Here is a 15,632-nt window from a genome sequence, read left to right on the forward strand (position 1 = left end):
CTATTCTTCAGTCACTAAAATTTGAATGCATTTGGGGTTGACGTCAAGAGTAGGAAAATCTACTGGGTTTGTTTGTGGGGAAGTGGTCATAACCAAACCACCACCTGGGTTTCTGCCTGTTTGCCCCCATACCCTGGAGAAATGTGCCAACCAGTAGCATAGGAAGACATGGATTCTACTCATAGAGCAGCGGTTTTCTTGTGCTTTTCAAAGAAGCTTTATTGTGGTTATATATATATATATATATATAAAACAGCATTTGTTATTTTTAAGTGTACAATTCAGTGGCATAAATAACATTCACAGTGTTATGCAAATACCACTACTATCTATTTCTCAAACTTTTTCATCACCTCCAAAAGAAACCCTTCACCCATTAAACAATAACTACATGTCCCATACTGCCAGCCCCTGATAACTTCTACTTTCTGTCTCTATGAATTTGTTTATTCTAGATATCTCACATAAGTGGAATCATACAACATTTGTTGTTTTGTCTGGCTTCTTTTACTCAGCGCAATGTTTTCACCCATGTTATAGCACATATCAATGCTTCATTCGTTTTTATGGCTGAATAACAGTCCAGGGTATGGATACATCCTATTTTGTTTGTCTATTCATCTGTTGACGGACACTTGGGTTGTTTCTACCTTTTGGTATTATGAATAATACTGCTATGAAGGTTGGTCTACAAGTGTCTGCTTGATACCCTGTTTTCAATTCCTTTGGGAAATATTGCTGGATCATATGATAATCCTATGCTTAACTTTTTGAGGAACTGCCGAACTGTTTTCCACAGAGGCTGCATCATTTTATTGTGTTCTTAAACAGGGTTGAGGAATCTCCCCAAAGTAAGCAAGATAATGTCAATTGACCTGGGTACCCCGGTTTGGACCTGTCCTTGTTCTCAGTCTGCATTCTGGAGGATTCGGACCCATTTAAATGAGATCTCTTCAAGATGTCACTTCAGTTATGTGTGGCCCAAGTAAATCAGGTTGGGATTTAATCCAGATCACGGGAGTCCTTTATAAGCAGAGTGAAGGTCAGACAGAGAGAAGCCCCAGGGAGCAGCCGGAAGCCGGAAGTCAATGGAACCCGGAAGAGAAGACGCCATCATGTGCCCTGCACCATGTGATGGGAAAACCAGGGCTGCCAGCAGTCAGCCTCAGAACGCCACAGCCTTCTGGAACAAAGTATCTACTGCCTTGCTGACACGTCGATTTTGGACCCATCCTAGCCTCAAAAGTAGGAGCCAATACATTCCCATTGTTTAAGCCAGCCCACTGTATGGCATTTGTTTCAGCAGTTAGGAAACTAAAACACAACGCATTATCGTTTTGCTTCTTTGGCAAAATGTCCCAAGTGCATATGTCTCTCCTCAGACTGATTCTTCAATGTTCTCTTGGGAGGAAGGGGTCTATCCACAGCGCCCACTCCTCCAAATTCAATAGGCTTCTCACTCTTAGCACTCCAGGGGCCCAACCACACTCCCTGTTTCCAGTAATTCATCCTGTATATCATTTAAAAAGCCTCCCAGCAGAACTACATTCCTAAACAATCATCATTTTCTAGGAGAAAGATGAACAACGGTGACAATTTTCCATTCATGTTGACACTTTTCCTATTTTTAAGTGGTCAGGACTCCAGATTCTAGAATCTTTATTTTAGCTGTTTCATCCAGCAACACACGCAGGGGATGCAGCACTATAGTCAATTACTTTTTTCCAGCGGGATGCGCCCCCCAAAAAAAACCCCAATCATTTAACCAAGATGGCTGATATGATTTTACGTGACTCTTCTAATTAGTCTGGCAAAGGGGACCCCTTTTGGTGTAAGATATTTATTGGGCCAGACACAGGAGGCATTTGTAACAAGTTTCATGATAAGCTATTTAAATATTTTTAAGCTCACTAATAAACTTTCTCTCAGTCCCCAACTCCCCAGAGCACATCATTATTCGAATCAATTTGTCTGGAATGTGAAAATTTCTTTCTCCCTGAAGCAATGATTTATCAGAGCCTGCAAAACAAAATTGAGTTAAATTATTTCCCACTGTGGCTGTCGCTTCCATGATGTATACAGTCACACAATCTACAATTCAAAAAAAAAAGCCTGTCACTCAAATTCACTACTAAGAGTCAAACAAGAGTCTTTTTCTTCTAGAAGATGTTTAAATTAGGCCCTTTTGTTTCACTGGCCAGGCTCAAACCTCCCCATGTCACCAAGACTCAGGCTTGGATAAAATGAAGAGGGACAAACTCTAAAGCCTTTATACAATCTGAAAACATGCTTTGGTGGAATAATCCCACATCTATTATCATATTGCCTGAAATGACTTTTTCATTGCCTCTCGAAGAGAGGTTTTTCAAAATGTTTCATTTCTTACTTTTAAACTTGAGTATGAAATAGAATGCATCAATGACATAGTAAGAGGGTCATATTATCCAAGCTATACATGGTATGGGGACCATGGTTATGCAAACTGCTCTGTTTACCCAGGACTTTCCTGGTTTTAGTGCTGACAGTGCCACGTCCTGGGCAAACTGGGATGGTTGATCACCCTAGACTGGGGGTTCTCAAAAGGGGAGATTTTGCCCCCCTCCATCAGGGAACACTGGGCAACATCTGGACACATTTTGGTTGTCACAATGGAGGGAAGGAGTGCTGTTGGCATTTAATGAAAATAGGCCAGGGATGCTGCTCAACACCCTACAATGCACAGGACCCCTCCCCTCTCACAACAAAGAATTATCTGGCCTATGTCTAGGCTTCCCTAGACACAATCTACAATTTCCAAAAAAAAAGCCTGTCACTCAAATTCACTACTAAGAGTCAAACAAGAGTCTTTCTTCTAGAAGATGTTTAAATCAGGCCATTTTGTTTCACTGGCCAGGCTCAAACCTCCCCATGTCACCAAGACTCAGGCTTGGATAAAATGAAGAGGGACAAACTCTAAAGCCTTTATGCAATCTGAAAACATGCTTTGGTGGAATAATCCCACATCTATTATCATATTGCCTGAAATCACTTTTTCATTGCCTCTCGAAGAGAGGTTTTTCATGTATGGGGACAGTCACTGTGACCTTCTTAGATAACTCTCACTCAAGTATTGTGCCCCATAGCCCACCTGCTGAGAGGGCTCCACAGACAAGCATAATCTGAGATGGTCTCGGTGTAAGCGTGTGCACTTATTTCACACAGAGCTTCCGGAAATGATATCTAAACCGTCCCTCCATTAGAAGCTTCTATCATTTTATGATCCAGATTATCCCAAGGGCTCACTGGTGTCTAATCTATTCTTACATTGCAATTTATGCTCATTTGGGAATATATTTTAACATTTTTTTTTTTATTAGAGAAGTTGTAGGTTAGCAGAGTGGTAGGATTACATTTGGGAATATTTTTTGATCCAGGAGGCACTGAACATCCTTAGGCCAAATATAGTCTAAATGGAGTCTAATTTCATTTTCTGAACAGGGGTCAGAATTCTGATGATCTTCCTGCAACTGTGGATTTAAACATTTCCAACAGAAAGACATCCCTTCCAAGGTCATACAAACAGAGTTTCACTGGGGATTTTTCTCATAAACAGCTTACTTTCTGCATTGAAATTAGACTCAAATAACTGCAGTTTGCTCGTTTATAATGATTTTTTTAAAAAGGACTCTCCTACTGTCCTAGTTTGCTAGCTGCCGGAACACAATATACCAGAAACAGAATGGCTTTTAATAAGGGGAATTTAATAAGTTGCTAGTTCACAGTTCTAAGGCCGAGAAAATGTCCCAATCAAAACAAGTCTATATAGAAATGTCCAATTTAAGGTATCCGGGGAAGATACCTTGTTCAAGAAGGCCAACGATGTTCAACATTTCTCTCTCAGCTGGAAGGGCACATGGTGAACATGGTGGCGTCTTGCTGGCTTTCATGTGGCTCTACCAAAAGGGACTGTCTCCAAAATGTTTCCTCTTTTAAAGGATTCCAGCAAGCAACTCGACCTTCAGTGGGTGGAGACACACCTCCATGGAAACCATCTAATTAAAAGTTATTACCCACAATTGTGTGGGTCGTATCTTCATGGAAACAATTAAAATACTCCCACCCAGCAATAGTGAATGAGGATCAAAGGGCATGGTTTTTCTGGGGTCCACCACAGATTCAGACTGGCATACCTACCTTCCTTCATAGCCTAATTTTCCACTACTCCAGAAGGAATATCCTGATCTTTTTGTTTCCCCTTTGTGCCAAAACTTAGCATTTCACAGGTATTTGATAATAACAAATTGCTCCCATCCAATTCTAAATACAGTGATTTGAGGTCTTAAAAATTTCTTCTCTAGCTGCTCTGATTTATTCACTTAACTCTTCTAACTGGTTGTTCTAGCTTGTCTTTTTGTTCTGCTTTTTTTTTTTTTTTTTAAGTTAGAGAACTTGTAGTTTTACAGAGAAATCATGCAGAAAGTACAGAGTTCATTCTGTTTTTTAACCTGATTCTTTATATGGCAGCAAAGAGATGAGCGGAGTTTCCAGAACAGAATTATCACGTGTGGGGGGCAGGGCTGCCCGGGCTTCACCCCAGGCAGCAATCAGACTCCAGGTTCCTTTAATTTGTGCATGATGGGCTCCATCACCACTCTCCCTGCTTACAAAGCCTGGCTGTGGGCTGTGCTGGGGCTCTGGGACAAGGGGCCTGCTTCACGCAGGGTCTCAGAAGGTCTGCGGGGACAGCACCGGGGTAGCGGGCTGTGAAACACACATGGGAACAGACCACATGGGTCAACGAGTGACCACGAGCAGTGCAGCAGAATGAAGATGGGAAATCCTCTAAAATCCCATCAGCTCTAGATAATCTACTGTGTTGATTTCCCATGGGATCAGCTGAGTGGGTGGATGGCAGGGGGAAGCTGGCAGCATGAAAGCCCCTAGTGTCCTCTTAAATATGTAGAAGGGGGGAGCATAGAATAGCAACAACTGAAAAGTATACAGGTTCCTTACTTGCTGTTTTTCCTTGATCATAACACTTATCACCTTCTAAAACACTATACGATGTTCTTATTTATTATGGTGATTGTGCACTGCCTGTCCTTCCTAAGTAGCATTCAAGTCCCTCCACGATGGGGAGCTTTGTTCTGCTCTCTGTTGTGTTCCCAGCACCTAGAACAGTACCCGGCCCATAGCGAGCGCTCAATACATATTTTTTGAATGAATGAAGTTAATCTCTGTACATTCAGAAACCAATGATGCAAGTGAAGATTCTTTGAAATAGCATAAAAGTAAGGTGATTCTTACTAAAAAAGAATCTGTGATTCTGACACTTCCTCCATCACCTCTTGCCCAGGCAGTGAGTTGTCCTCAAAGCCACGCAAGCTCTAGGGATAAAACCTACTTCAGGAAAGATCTGGGGAATGGGATTGATTTCCTTGGCAACTCACACAGCTGGGGAAAGAGGATGAAGAGATGGGAAAGAGAAGCCCAAACCATGGCAACAAGGTGCCCCCAATGAGCTGTTAGGTAAAGCTACCAGCTGGTGGCTTTGTGTGCACCATTAAAGAGGGTTCATGACTAATGGAATCTTTACCTTCTCCCACCCAGGGTCACCAGAGGCCATGAGAGGTTGCTGGGTAAGGCAAGAACCATGCGGTGAGAGAAATGTTCTCTCTATGTAGACTGATTCAGGCATTTGGTGGAATCACCGTTAGAAGCTGGCAAAGCTCCCTGACTGGCAGCTGCCAGCACAGCCTAATTAATCCAGTAGCCGTGCTGGTGAAGAACATGACACTTCATGATTGAAAAACAAGCCTAAAAATAGACTCCATCTTTTCTGCAGTACCCACCCCTCCACACACACAAATCTTCACCATCCTCCCCCTTTCCCTCCTCTCTTGTGCTTCAGTGGGAAGGGACTGAAGAGATGCTACAGATGAAGTGAAAAATAAAGGGGATAAAAGAAAATTCCCACTCTTGTATGATTCTCAGTGACAGGTTTTCTTTAGGATCCCTTTTCCAGAGTTTGATGGGTATCTTGCCTCCTTTCCCTGGATGCCAGGTGAAACCCAGAATTGTGAAGTCAGGCCAAAAAATACCACTTATTTGGTTTAGGACCAAAGGTTCAAGGACAATCAGCCAATCAGAAAAATGGGTTGTGTATCCAATAGGGTATCAGACATTATAGGAAAAGCTAGAGGATTGTACAAGTCCACAATGCCTGGAGATAAGTGCTAAAGGTATGAATGGCTTTTTAAAACCAGACATTACAGGCCCCCAGTCTCATGAAAACAGTGGAGTGAGACGCTGCAGAGCTCTGTCTCTCCACAGAAGCTTTAAACAACCAGCAAGAACTGGCAGAAATATCTTTCTCAAAGCTCCAGAAAACAATTAAAGGACTGCAGTAACAAGGTGCGCATCGAATCAAGAAAAAAGCCACTTAAAAGCAGCAGGATCCCATGGCTTCTCCCACCCTTCAATAGCTCAGGGTAGAGCCTGGTGCACTCCCAAAGCAGATCTCTGGTTCTGGCTCAAAGGGAGCAGAGTAAACCTGGTGTATATACTGGGAGCAGGTATGTGTGACCCAATCTGTCTAGTGGTGGCCTATCTGTCTAGTGGTGGCCTGAGGGACTCCCCTTCCCAGAACATGCCCTGCCTGTGTACAGTTGTTCACAGAATTCTCCTCCAGAACGCTGTGGGTGAACAGTCAAGTTGTGCTGCCAGGGGCAAGGGACTGCTGGCTGTAGAACAAATAGTACAATGCCAGGAACCCGCAGAAGTGGTTTCCTAGGGAAGAGGGGGCATTCCTACTTACTTAAATGGGGAAATTCCTAGGGCCAAACCCATGTGCCCAAGACAAGGCACATGTAGAAAGGATCAGGGTGGCCCCTACACTTTGGCCTAGAGCTATCCTCTAAACTTAACTTATGGATAAGCTCTGAAGGAAAACACTTGCTCAGATCAATCTGCAAAGAATTGCAGACTGGGAGAAGTGTTTGTTTTTTCTTCTTCTTTTCATCTGTTAGCTTCTGGTATTCAAGGAAAATTTAGTTATAACACCAGCTGGATGCAAACTTAAGGAACAGATGCCTCAGAGACTAAATTTCAATGATAACACATTCAAGTATCAAAATATCCAAGTTCAACACAAGGGTACAAAACATACAAAGAAAGAGGAGGTGATGGTTCAGCAAAGGAGAATATCAAAGCATTGGAAACTATCAATGAGGAATAATGGACCTGGGACATACCAGACAAAGACATTTAAAAATGGCCCCAAATATGTTCAAAGAGCTAAAGGAAAACATGGACAAAGAACTAAAGGAAATCATAAAAATAATAGATGAACACAAAGAGAATATCAATACAGGGATGGAAATTAGGAAAAGGAACTAACCAGAGCTGAAGAGCAGACTAACAGAAATTTAAAATCCCCTGGAGGGTGTTAACAGCAGATTAGAGCTGGCAGAAGAAAGAATTAGAGAACTTGAAGACAATGAAATAATGTAGTCTGAGAAGCAGAAGGAAGAAAAATGAAGAAAAGGGAACAGACAGATTAAATAGAAAGAGTGGTAAGGGCAAAGGCAACAAAATATTAAAACTGGTGGATATAGTTATTGATGAGGGGTTGATATGAGTATGTTGGAATTTTCTGTACAGGGTTTGTATTATTTTTGTAACTGTCCTGCAATTTTGAAAATATTTCCAAATAAAAAGTTAAAAAAATAAACACATTATACCCTTTAAAAAATAGGTAAAGGATTTCAATAAACATTTCTCCAAAGAAGATAAGCAAATGCCCAAAAGCACATGAAAAGATGCTCAACACCATTAGCTATTATGGAAATGCAAATCAAGGCCACAATGAGATAGCATTTCACATCCACTAGAATGGCTATAATAAAAATAGATAAGTGTCGTTGAGCATTTGGAGATATTAGAACCCTCATACATTACTGATGGGAATGTAAAAATGGTGCACTACTTTAGAAAACAGTTTGATATTTCCCAAATGTTAAACGTAGAGCTATCATATGACCCAGCACATCTACTCCTAGGCATATACCTAAGAGAACTGAAAACATATGTTCACTCAAAAATTTGTATATCATTCTTCATAATAGCCAAAAAAGTGTAAAACAACTCAAATGTCCACTAACTGAGGAATGGATAAACAAAATATGGTATATCCATACAATGACTATTATTCAGCCACAAAAAGGAACGAAGTACTGACAGATGGGACAGCCTGGATAAACACTGAAAACATTAAGCTAAGTTTCATTCATATGGAATATTATATGATTCCATTTACATGAAATGTCCAGAATAGATAAATTCATAGAAACAGAAAGAAAATTAGTGGTTACCAGGAGCTGACAGGATGGGGAAAAAGGAGTGACTGCTAATAAGTACATGGTTTCTTTGGGGTGATGAAACTGTTCTCAAATTAGGAAGTAATGATGGTTGTACAATTTTATGAATATTCTAAAAACCACTGAATTGCACACTTTAAGGGTGATTTGTATAAATTATATCTCGGTTAAAAAAATAAACATCATTTACCATAAGTTAGAATTGGTATCTTTAAAGGGAGACACCCAAAGGATTCTGCCTGGAGATGTTTTGTTAGTTTATCCCCTCATTTCTGTTCTCTGACTTCCCCTAATTAGATGCATATTAACCCTCACCTGGATTACCTTAATAACTTCCTAATTAGTAAGTGGTCTTGCTCCCCATCTTCCTTTTATTCCAATGCCTGCTTTACACTATTGCCAGGTTCATCTTCTTCAAGCCCACCTCTGATCACATTACTTCTACACTCAAAAAACCTTTAATGGCTCCCCATCATCTGTTGGATTAAGGACAAACCCCTCATACTGATATTCTCAACTAAAGAGGGCAGCTGTTGGAGTTCTGGGATGCATCCAACTCCTTTCCTATTTCAGAGAAATCCTCCAGCATATTGGTGCATTGTTGGCTCTCACAACCTAAGTGAAACTGGTAGCCAGGGCTTGGACTGGGAACTTAATAGGATGCTTACGTTTGGGACTTGGGTACAAATGATAGAAAGAAAACAGGGACAATTGGCAGCCGTGATATGGAGCAGTGGCTCCAAAATGAAGCAGCTAGTTCTACTGAAAAGATGGCTCTCAAAAACAAAAAATTAATTAAAATAAAAATAAAAAAGCAAAACAAAAAAAGACAAAAAAAAAAAGATGGTTCTCATCACTGCTTCTCTTGACCCTCTGAAGCTGTCCTGATTCCTGCCCAATCTCAAGGCTCTAGGTAATTCTGTGGCCTTTAATATCCTTCCACTAAACTTCCTTTCTGCTTAAGACAGACCCAGTTTCCCTTGCGTGCAACCACAAACTTCAACTAATATAGCCCCAAACTGTCTTTTTTAGTTTGTCTCTCAATCATTCTTTATAGATACCTTATACACCAGCCAAAGTGGAACACTCATTGAGAGATGGGCTTTTTAGGCTGTCTTTGCTTGATGATATATTGGTTGTTGAACTTAATACCCCTCTGAGCAATTTTTCAACTCCCACATGTAGTGGTTTCAAAGCCTATGCACCCTAGAAAAGCCTACTCTTAAAATTCATTCTCTGTGTGGGCCCACTGTAGGCAGGATCTTTTGATGAGGCTACTTCAGTTAAATTGTGACCCACTTCAACCAGGATGAGTCTTAATCCCTTGGTGGAGGATTTTATGAATGAGATGAATAGAGAGTGAGAGTGAGAGTGAGAGTGAGAGTGAGAGTGAGAGTGAGAGTGAGAGGGAGAGGGAGAGGGAGAGGGAGAGGGAGAGGGAGAGGGAGAGGGAGAGGGAGAGGGAGAGGGAGAGGGAGAGGGAGAGGGAGAGGGAGAGGGAGAGGGAGAGGGAGAGGGAGAGGGAGAGGGAGAGGGAGAGGGAGAGGAGCAAGAAGCTGAAAGCAAGGAAACCCACATGAGAAGGAAGAGACCAGCAGATGCCACCCTGTGCCTTGCCATGTGGTAGAGGAGCCAAGGATCACCAGCAGCCAGTTTTTGGGGAAAAAAAGCATCACTTTCATACTGCTTTGATTGGATATTTTTCTCAACCTCAAAACTGTAAACTAATAAATTCCCATTATTAAAAGCCAACCCCTTTTCATGGTATCTGCTTTGAGAAGTCTAAACTACATAAACTGGAATAGGCTCTAATTACAGAGTATTTCCAGAGCCTCTAATAGTTATTTTTCTTAAGAAATAAAAAATCGGTTTCTGAACATCTGAACTGAAGTGAGGGCAGTCCTGGGAACCCCCAAACTTGAATCTGGAGTCTGAAATGAGAGCAGCCTTGTCAGGACATTTCCCTCTGACTTTGTGGTTTGACCACTGTTTAGAGGGTACCATTCAGAAAGAAGTAAAAGTACTCCACATATGTTTTGGCCAGTGGAAAACTGAGCAGGATTATCAACTCCTTGGTTTTAGATATTTTACTTTTTTTTAGGCAGCCTAAGATCATTTGCAGCTATTTATCTATGAAATACTACCATAAGTGCGTATGCTTGAATAATTGCTTCAGATTGAATTGTCAAAAATTTCTCTCAAGCATGCCATTGAGATGTTATGCATCTCACATCCCATACTTGTACAACTGGTATTGTCGGAGCCAAGGAGAAGAACGTACACGTATCCTTATTTAATTCCATCGTGTTAAAAAAATGGTTTACATGTCCAAACAACTGAGATAATTCTGGATCCTTCTTCGGTCATTTAACTCACTATGCTTCCTGGAGGTAGGCTTTTCAAAAGGGAAGGATGCCTTCTAAACTTCCTTCTGTATAGTGGAAGAATTCCTCTAGGGTTCTGACCTAGAAATAGAATTGCTAAGTACAAGTTACACATATTCTCAACTTTTCTCATTGTTTCCAATTGCTCTCTAAAGAGGTGGTATCAGTCCTTACCTCTCATCAGTATTGGGAGTCCTTGCTTTCCATTTATTAGTCAATCCTGCTATTTTAAGACTGTGATTTTTGCCAGCCTGATGAGTGAGAAAGAGGGTGCTATCATTGTTTTGTGTTTTCCTGCCCTCCTATAGGATGAGTGCTTTTCACATGTATATTGCCTTTTCTGAATATATTTTGTGGGTGCCTTTTGTTATGCAGAGGTTCTTAATTTTAAAGTAGTAATATTTATCAGTCCATTTCTTTATGTCTTGTTTAATTAGTCCTAACCTACTACTCCTCAAATCATAAAGATATTTACCTATATTAAAATTTTTTTTTTTTACAGTTTCCCCCCCATTTGTGTCTAATCAACCTGGAATTTATTTGTTTACCTAGTGTGAAGTAGGGGTCTAATTTTTTTTCTAATCGGAAACCCAAGCATCCCAACATCATATACTGAAAAGCTCATCTTTCTTTCACTAACTTCTTTTTTTACCTCCTTCATTTCTTTTTTTCCCCCTCTCTAATTTCTAATGCCAGCTCTGCTAAACACCAAGGATCATTAATGGGTTGGGTCCATTTGGGGGCTATTTTGTCTTGTGGGTTTTTGTTCATCTCTTTTCTAATACACCATTGTCTTAGGTAGAATAGTTTTATAAAGTCTTGATAAGTGGTAGGGAAAGTTCCTCCAACTTATTCAACTTTTTCAAAATTGCTCATATGGATTTTAGATTAGTTTCTCAAATTCCATTAAGAATGATTCTATTGGATTTTTAATTAGAATTGCATTAAATTTATAAATTGATGGGAAATTGGTGGTATCTTTCTTTATGGTACAGCATTTCCCCCATCAATGAACATGGTACACCTTGCCATTTGTTCAGAGCTTCTAAGGTCCATCACTAATGTTTCATAGTTTCTCCAAAAAGATTCTGTAGATTTGTCACTGGGTACCTTAAAGTTTCCTTTTTTGAAAAATTATTTTTTCCCATTTATTGTTCATGCTGCTAGTGGTTTCTGTATATGGATCTTATATCCAGCAATCGTGCTGAATTCCCGTAATTAGTGTTAACAGTATCTGGAGTGTCTCGAAATTCTAATAGAAAATATATATTCTGCAAATTTTCTTCCATTCCTCTTTATTTCTTTCTTATTTTACTTCATTGGCTAGGGTCCTCGCATTATGTTTAAAAGAAGTAGAGATAACAAAGATAGTTATTTTGTTCCTGACTTAACTGTGGTCAACTACACAAAAAGACTTATTAAATATTAATTTAACAAATTTCTGGGCTAAATCTACATCATGATTTAATATTGTTGTTATTATTATATTGTCATTATCATTATTTGCTAAAGCTAGTGCTTTCTTCAGGATTTTCATTTCTATGTTCTTCACTGAGATTGGTCTATAAGTTTCCTTTTTCTGTACTGTTTTGTTAGTTTTGTTATCAAGGTTAATGATGATAGGCACCATTAGTTTTCTTCTAGCAGTCATCTCCCATCTCCCCACTTTCTTACAGGAAGATCATTCCTTTCCTGATTTAAAAAAAAAAAAGAAGATGCTTAAAGGGGCTTGCTTTCCTATTCCTTCTATTTTATCTTTTGGTTGCAATTGTATTAGAATTTGATGCCTGCTGTGGCACCATTTGTAGTACTAGGACAGAAATTTAAGGGTGAGACTGAGGATGGTACAGTGAAAGCAGACAAGACGTGGGGTCAACACTTGTTGACATCATTGAGACCCAAAAGATTTTTGCATTGTGAGACACCAAGTAATAATAATAATAAAAGCAACAATATTGTTTTACTCACTATGGTGGTTATTCTAAAGTTGCAGCCCAAAGGCATACAATTAACAACTCATTTAATTAACATTAAAATTATTTTGGGTATTTCCTTCCTTTTCTATTCTCTGGAATAGTACAAGATGGGCACTCTATATTCCTTAAAAGTTTGGTACAACTCACCTGTAAAAGCATCTGACCCTGGGTTTATACATGTGTGGAGGTTAGGGAGATTTAGTTTTCAATTTCTGATTCAATTTCCTTAATGGTTGTAGGTGTTTTCATTTTTATAATAAATTTAGAAATCGTATATTTTTCTAGAAAAATTCCATTTCATCTAAATTTTCAAACTGGCCCAAAAATATTCCTAGCATTCTCTCTTCATGTTTTAAGTATCTGCTGTACCCGTAGTCATGTTCCTCTTTTATTCTACATATTAATATTTGTGCCTTCTTTCATTTCTCTTGATTTTGAAATAGTCTTAATCATCAGACTATTCAGACAACCAACTTTTGGACTGATTTTTCCTTTTTATTATTAATTGGTTTTCTATTTCATCAATTTTTACTCTTGTGTTTTTTGTTTGCTTCTTTCTTGCAATTGATGCCGTTTTTCTGAAAACTTCTTGAGCTGACTGCAGACAGAGATTATTAATTTTAATCTTTCCTCCAATATAAGAATTAAAAGGCATAAATTTTCCATTTTAGTACTGCTTTAGCAGAATCTTGTAAGTTTTGATAAATAGTGCTCTATGTTATTCAACTCTAAACACTATTATGATTTCCTCTTTCACCCATGAATCATTCAGAAGTTTTTGCACATCTAAATGAGGAAGGAGTTGATTTTGTTGTTGCTTTTCTTGCTATGAATTTCTTATTGTAATGCTCTGTAATCAGCAAATAAGAGTTATATGACTCTGATTTTCTGGTATTTGTTGCAATTGTCTTCTGGCCTAGTTTGTCTCAGTTTTTGTACATTTTCATGTATATTTTAAAAGTACATTGGTTCTAGGGTCTATCCATGGCCACTTGATCAAGCTTATAATTACAGTGTTTACATCTTTTCTGTGTTTGTTAAATTGTTTGCCTACTTGATGGAGCAGCTTATCAAACAGGAATGTTAAAATCTCCCAGTATAATTTCGAACTTCTTGCAATTCTGTCAATTTTGCCTTCTATTTGTAGAGGCTAGATTCAGGTTTAGTATTTAATTTATATATCTTTATTATGATCCCTGATTTATTTCGATTTATTTTATCATCAAAACTTATATATTCTATTTGCCATGCTTTTTGTAAGCTTCTCTTTTCTCTTTCCCTGATTCTATTGGATCATAAGTTATATATTGTTTTGTTTTTATTTTAGAGATTACGTTTACATTTTAAATATGCAAATACTTGTCTTACAAAATCGAAAGCTAATCAACATCTTTCTCCTCTTCCTAAACAGGTAGTTATGGTGTTTTCATCTATTATTTTAATTTCACAAACAAAACCCTAATAAGTCATTACTAGTGTTTTTTTTCTTTTTAACATTCTATGCTCATTCAAATTTGCCCAGCTGTTCACCCATTTCTTTGTTCTTGTATTGCTTCTAGCATCCCCTTCTTCCAGGGCTCAGTTTCCCCTTTTAGCTCTCAGTAGTTCTTTCATTGTGGTTTTCTGGGCGGTAGTTGCTCTCATTCCTTCACTGTCAGCTACAGTGCTGGATTTACAGGTCCAGGGCCCCAGTTTTATGTGGGCCCAAGACCACAATTCCTATCCCCAGGCAGGCTTTACGCGCCTGGGGCCCAGACCCCTCCGGCCTCCCTCCGTACTTATAGTTTGTCTGCTCTCTACTCCAGTTTGTGCTCCCTCTTTATTTCTAGAACCTGAGGATTTCCCTTCCTTTGTTTTGCCTCAGTTTTTTTTTTTTTTTTTTTTTGGAATGGGTAGGCACCAGGAATCGAACCCAGGTCTCTGGCATGGCAGGCAAGAACTCTGCCACTGAGCCACCACTGTACCACCCCCCCGCCTCTGTTTTGAACTCAGCTATATGTTGTTATATTTATATATACCCTGTGCCTGTCTTGTGAGTTTGGGCAAGGGCCCACATTAACCTTTTTAGTTACTATTACAGGAAGACCAGATATCCTATTTATAACAACACTACCTTTTATTAATGGCTATTACTTGCCTTTCAACTAAATATCATATATTTTGATAGAGAAAACAGACATGACAAAAGTAGTTGGATACTTCCCTGTTCCATTTCAGGAAAAGTTTGTGAAGTTTTCTAAATTTTTCTTGATTCTGGTACAGTGTGAACAAACCTCAAATTATCACTCCCGGTTGATAATTTGGGAGAATGCCACTGTCTGCCAAGAAATGGAATTTTCCATAGGTCTGTATTTTCCTGCATCTCCCTCTCTTTTCTTTACTCTACAGAGGTGATCCCTGAGGAGGAACCTGCTCAATCTTTGATTTACACCTTCTACTTTAGGAATATCGAAGCAACATATTGAGAAATCTGTCTCTGTAAGGAAACCATTCCCAAGCCAGACCCTGAGCTCAGCTACCCCTGCAAATCAACAGCTGGTTGGAAGCTGAACTAGTTCCAAATCTTGGGAATTCACAGCTACTGATAGATGAATGAGATCAATCTCATCTGCATCTCATCATGACTCAGGAATTCCCTGGTACTGTTGCCCTGGGCAAATTAAAAAGTGTTGGTTTAATCCGCCCAAGGCCTGTGCGGTAAGGAACCTGGCCCGGGAGATTTCCATAAGCTCTAGTGACACGACCCAAGCATGCCTATGAAGAAGGAGTAGCCCACTTAGACTGCAGGGGCTGCAGTCCATGTGAGAATGGTGGAATCCAAATGCAACTCTTCTCTGAAATATCTGAGGCCGTTTAAAGACCTGAGAACGGATAAATATTTACAGGTGTCAGTGAACGGAAGGGGGGTACTGCCC

General features: G+C 39.5%; 1 protein-coding gene across 1 annotated transcript in view; it reads right to left on the reverse strand.

Annotated features, from left to right (window-relative positions):
• Positions 1-15,632, reverse strand: part of PITPNC1 (phosphatidylinositol transfer protein cytoplasmic 1) — a 269,957-nt gene that overhangs the window by 118,389 nt on the left and 135,936 nt on the right. The window lies entirely within an intron of this gene.

This window comes from Tamandua tetradactyla, chromosome 6 (assembly GCF_023851605.1).
Source record: "Tamandua tetradactyla isolate mTamTet1 chromosome 6, mTamTet1.pri, whole genome shotgun sequence".
NCBI classification, from domain to species: Eukaryota; Metazoa; Chordata; class Mammalia; order Pilosa; family Myrmecophagidae; genus Tamandua; species Tamandua tetradactyla.